Source organism: Bubalus kerabau, chromosome 11, assembly GCF_029407905.1.
Source record: "Bubalus kerabau isolate K-KA32 ecotype Philippines breed swamp buffalo chromosome 11, PCC_UOA_SB_1v2, whole genome shotgun sequence".
Lineage (NCBI taxonomy): Eukaryota > Metazoa > Chordata > Mammalia > Artiodactyla > Bovidae > Bubalus > Bubalus kerabau.
Genome location: NC_073634.1, coordinates 67,129,903 through 67,136,295, shown reverse-complemented (window position 1 = coordinate 67,136,295; position 6,393 = coordinate 67,129,903).

Genomic DNA, 6,393 nt, shown 5'->3' with positions numbered 1-6,393 from the left:
ATGGTTCCCTTCTCCATCCTTAAAATATCCCTTCTATTAGAAGGCAATATGGTATTTGAACCATCTATAGTATTAGAAACCATCCTTCAACCAGCTACAGCCCAACTTCCCACTCCTATTGCCAAGTTGAAACCTCAAACCAAGCTGATTTACTGGAACTCTTACCACAAGCAAAATCCCTCCTAAACAAAGTCCCAGTGTTTTCTATACTTGCCCTTTCATTCATGAATAAAATGAATAGAGCCTCTGACCCTGACCTGCTCAATTAAAGCTCACCACTTTCTTCCAGTAGTTCTTTTCTCCTGGTAGAGCCGCCACACCAAATTCAATTCCTGTGCGGCTCTGAACTTCACACTGCACTCCTTGCCTGCAGAAATACGCTATCCCCCAAAAAAGCATCCTTTCACTGATTTCATAATTGGGGTTTTTACACTATATTGCCTGTCTCTGAGTAGCTGCTTTTTGCCTCAAGCAGGAGACCCAAGACTCAATTCCAGTATGTGCCCCAAAGTTTTTATTCTTGTTGTTTCTTCCCCTCCCTGGGGCTACACAAGTTCTCTTTTCTTCTCCTAAAAACTCAGAATAATAAGCAATGCCTCCATATTTTGCTTTCTGCCCATCTTACAGATGAAAACAGAGGCATTAAGAAATGAAGAGACTCTTCCTAAACAAATTAATGATGGGGTAGCAGCTGAGCTAGAATTTGTATCTCCTAACTTCTGCTCTAGTTATGGTTAACCTAGAATTATGCTCAAGTATATAGAATTGTGTTCCTTCTCAATGGGCAGCTTCAAATGGAAAGTGGTCAATATCTAGCCTTCAGTGTCTACGTAGTAAGATGGCACAGGCATAAACTCAATAACCATCTCAAATTCGATATGCATACTCTGTAGTCATGTGTCCTTGGGACACTTGTATACTCCCTGTCAATCTCAGATGACTGTTCTTAGTTTTACCCTATTTTACCTTCAACCAACAGTACACCCCAGTCCTGTAACCTGAAGCTTCTTTTGATCCTCAGTCAATTTTCCAATGTAAATGTTAAATGTGTAAAGTCTTATAAATCTTAAAGATGAGAAACAGCTATCAAAGAACTTAGGAACAGCAGCCTTGCTCAATTCTCTATGTTCAACTACACGGGCCCCTTTATTCTCTCCAATATTAATGAGGTAAATTTCATGGTACTGTGCAATTGGTGGCAATTCAAGTACAAAGGGGAGAAATTTTCTTAAATTAAAGGTGCAAGGAGGAGGGGGAAGTCAAGCTGAGCTGTTGATTTCTCTTGTGTTTCAGCAACATTTTTACTGCCTATCTGGTGGCTCAGACAATAAAGAATCTGCCCGCAATGCCGGAGACCCATGTTCCATCCCTGGGTTGGGGAGATCTCCTAGAGACGGGAATGGCTATCCACTCCAGTATTCTTGCCTGGAAAATCCCATGAACAGAGGAGCCTGGTGGGCTACAGCCCATGGGGTCATAGAGTTGACATGACTAAGCAAATAACATAACTACACAGCCCAAACACTTTGGCTGCCGGTGGAATATGCTGTACCTTTCTGCATGTGGTAAGGATGTGTAGAAGTACACACTTCTTGCTACAGCAGCCCATCTGAACTCATTCTACCATAGCCTAGCTTCTGGCCTTGGGTGCCCGAGTAACCTCTGATAACACACCCATAACTTTTGTTTATACTTGTCAATAAAACCCCCCTTTCTACCAGTCCTGAAGAGGATATAAGTATCAAGGAAGGGGGTTCCCAGCTTAGGATGTATCCCGGGAGAAACCATTCTAGTGTAGTTCACATGAGACCTTGAGCCTAAAGTCACCCATGAAGGTTCTGTGATGAAGAAACAAAGCAAGAAAGTTTTTACTCGACACTGTTCAGAAACAAGATGCTGGACCTCCAGGAACCTATGAACAATAGAGAAAATCAAGATACAGGCATGTAAGAAGTATGTGTCAGAGGAATCAAGATGGGGACAGTCTTTTCACTGGTACCCATGAACGCATACAAATGTGACCACGTACACAGGACTCTGGTCTTTCTCCAACACAACCCATTCTGTACACCACTGTTTATCCATGATACTTCTCAACATCATGTTCTTCATACTACTCTATCATTTGAAGGAAATTCTATTGCCTAGAGAGTAGAAGTGCAAATTCTTGGCAGGAAGAAGGCAGTGTTTTCCCAAGTCCTCCTATTTGGCCAAGGGACTCTCATCTGTTGAATCCTACCTTAGTTGGACAGCACTCCAGACAACCACTACCATTAGATCATCACTGACAAGGGAGTAGAAATATGCTAGACATACCTGGTTTAAATTTAACTGCTCACATTTTGCTTATATTCACCCCTAAGGCTTTGTTCTCTACTTACCATTAATATATTGACTTATTCATTCATTGATTCGGCATATTGTTGACTGTGCATAGTGAGATGGGGGAACAAAACTGAAGCCAAGAAGCCTGCATTAGAGGGCATCTCAGGTGAAGGTAGGAAGGGATAGATGGGAATAATTTGAGAATGAGGATGCAGGCAGATGATCAGGTTTAGAAAGGAGAGTAGATGAGTATGGCTTTGGGCATTTGTGTGTGTGTGTGTGTGAAATTTCTTTATGATAATCAAGTAGAGATATCCACTAGGCATTTGGGTAGAAAAGAAAGCATGGGCTCAACCTACAGATCAGGGAGTCATCAAAGAAATTGTGTGGGCTGAGAAAGCTGCCTAGACTAAACCTGGAAGCATACCAAGACTACCAGGTCTGACGAAAGGCAAGAGGGACACAGAAGAAGGTAAGGGAAGGAGATGAGGATCTGAAAGAACATAGAGTCAGGGCACCTAAAGAAGCAGAAACTTTCCTTTTTAGAAGATACAAGACATAAAACATTTTTTCTGTAATTCAAAAATTACATCAATGAAACAATCCAAAATATTCATTGAGGGTGCATGTTGAAGTAATAATGAATTTTACAAGCAATTGTCCTCACCTTTGAAGACCTTGCAACCTGGAGAGGTATGCACCTTAGCAAATACAACTTATTTCTCACCAACAGTGAATAATACCTATGGGTTGATTACAGAAAAACTCTTTAGTTAATGGTAAAAATGAACAAAAGACTAGTGATGAATCTGCATTAGAATTTTGATCTTTTGTATATGTGGGTCTATCCCTTAGCGTGGGCTTCCCTGGTGGCTCATCACTAAAGAATCTGCCTTCAATGCAGGAAAAGAATCTGCCTTCAATGCAGGAGATGTGGTTCAATTCCTTGGTTGGGAAGCTCTCCTGAATAAGGAAATGGCAACCCACTCCAGTATTCTTGCCTGGGAAATCCTACAGACAGAGGAGCCTGGCAGGCGACAGTCCACAGGGTCACAAGAGTCAAACAGAACTTAGTGACTAAACCATCACCATCCCTTAGCATGACGTGAAGTCAGAGGGAACATTACCCCCTAGAAAGCACACAATGAAGTTTAAGTTTCCAGAACATGGCTCGGTCCAAATGGAGTGTTTACTAAAGACAGCTGAAAGCAATACAACTGGAAGGCCAGTCTGAACTGCGATCAAAGAAAGTGGGCAAAGGTCAAAACTAGAGAAGGGTATCAGACAATCAGGTCAACAGGATGAAGCCAGGCCATCAACAGATAACTGAGCCAAGTATTAGAAGTCAGAAACCAGGCCAACACTTGGGAAACAGAACAAAGACAGAATGCAACGAGGGCCAGAGAAAAGGGACAGGAAAAAGGCACAAGTGTCAAAGACACGGCAGACGTGGAAGCTGCCTCATGGCCCAGGAATATGCATGATGACCTCGAGGAGTGGCAGGATTAAATCAAGGGGTTAAAACGACCTGCTTCTGCAGTTCCAGGTACAGCAAAGTCTTCATGAGAGAAGATCATGCTGCATTTTGGCTGCCACCCAACTCCACCCTCCCAGGGGCCGCGTCCCATTTTTCTGCTGTAGAGTCCCTCACTAGCCTGGAGTATGCCTCTGGCCAAGGGCAGTGCTTTCCCTTTGTCTCCTAGGCTGTAATCACTGTTAAAGACTAGGTGTGGATGATCTATTTGTAAATGTGTAATAGAATGTTAAGAAATAGGCATGTCTCCACATAATTACCGGAGAAGGCGATGGCACCCCACTCCAGTACTCTTGCCTGGAAAATCCCATGGGCAGAGGAGCCTGGTAGGCTGCAGTCCATGGGGTCGCGAAGAGTCGGACATGACTGAGCGACTTCACTTTCGCTTTTCACCTTCATGCATTGGAGAAGGAAATGGCAACCTACTCCAGTGTTCTTGCCTGGAGAATCCCAGAGACGGGGGAGCCTGGTGGGCTGCCGTCTATGGGGTCGCACAGAGTCGGACAGGACTGAAGCGACTTAGCAGCAGCAGCAGCAGCCACATAATTACATAAGTAAATGAGTGAAATAAACCAACACTTACTGGGACTGCTGAAAACTGGAGTCATAAGGAAATGTTTCATATTGTAAGGGAGGGTTATGAGAGATTCTTTGTGGTTTTTCTCTTCTACTCCTTGCATTTACCTTTATTTATTTATTTTTTTTTCCTTTCAGGTTAAAGCTGACTCCACATCCTAAGGGACCAACACAAACCATCAAGTTAAATGATATCCCTGATAGCCCTGTGGATCAATAGTTATATAGGCCTATTCCTCATCTGAGCTCTGTCAGGGCCCAAATTATACACTGTACATGAAAACCACCTCCTGGATTTACTGTCTTGCACCCCCACCCCACCCCCTTCCTCAGTCATAGCAGGTGGTTTATTGTCCTGCATTTCTTTCTTTTAAGCTTTAAGTAAGTCTTTGCTACTTACTGATTTCTCAACATTTCCAAAGTGCAGAGAGGCAATTAGCCAAGTTCTCTTCCCTTTCACAAAACAGCCATGATTTCCATGAGTTCCAAAGAAACTCTTCAATGTCCTTTTTCTCTCCCAGTAGTATGAGCATCTTCCCATTAAATGATATGTAACTGATAAAGAGATTACAATGGTATGAGGAAGCAGACAAGAACTTGGCTTGCAGTGTTTTTGGTCCCCCTAGGATACCCCACTAGAGTCTAGACCATCAGCATTAATGAGGGAGTGGCTGATGAGTCAAAATATCTAGTTACACTTCTGATACCCAGGCCCTGGGGTAAATCGCCTCACCTTTCTATGCCGTGGTTCTCCTCTCTCTTAAATGGGAATGATTTCACTTCCTCACATTACCTCCAAGATGATATTTACCTAAATCAAATAGAGTATATGTGAAAACACTTTATATTTTGGGGAGGGAAAGTGTCCCATACATTCTAGGTTCTATTATTTAATATTTCTATCTCAGATGGATCTGGTCTCGTGAATCACTTTATAACAAACTGGACTTGAATTATATTGAACTGTTTTTGAGCTTTCTAATCTCCCAATTGTGTCAGATGTCTGGAATTATAGCCCTCTGAAACAGTGTGTGAAGCATGCTTTATGATACGGAGACCGACTCTTGTCTGGTTAAAAGACAACGTCTCATGGTTTTCTAATCAGAGTCCACCAGAGGTTCACCAGAGGTCAGTCTGGGAGCCAGATTAATGAGTTGCCTTACTCCCATGAACTGTAATCTTCAAATTTCTCTCAGTTTGACCCATATCTTATCCTTTTATGTATGTTCTTGGGACAGTTCTGTTTAGCAAACAGCAGCAATACTTACCACTTTAATTATGTTTAAAATAAATAAACAAGACATCCTATGTTCTGTTGGTCCAAATAGATGAATATGGTTTCAATGTACAGTTTCCCCATGCCCTTGTGCTATTGTAAATACTTTTTTTAAACTCAAATGCCCAGTTACCCACATGCTGACCCAGTTATAGTCTATCCTGTATAGCTTTTATTTTAACAGTAAGTGGTTTATTTTAACAATAAGAGAAAAACAATGTACTCCTCTAATTTCAAGCATAATTCACATTAGCTACTGTACTCCTGCATCCAATTATATCAACCCAATGTTTTCCACACCATCCTATTCCGAGTCACTCTAACTAACACTTCATTGTGACCTGTCATTTAGCTCATCTTAACCAAAATTTAGTTAGCTAATTGAAAATATTTGAGTACCTTCTATTTCTAAATCTGACTCAGCTATAAAACTGTGGGGAAATGGTCAGTGCGGCTTTTGTATTTCCGGGCCCAAACCACAGTTTTGTGGTCATGTGTACTGGTCAATTTCTAAATGCCTGAGTTTAATCAGCATTCAATTTTGCAATCTGTGCAGAAAATGAATTACAGATTTCACTGACTCTCCTGCTTGCAGGACATAAGGATGCTTCTCACTGCTACTCACAGAGTCAATTCAGATCATTTTCCCAGGGTTCTCTAGCACTGCTAGGGACTTCAAGGT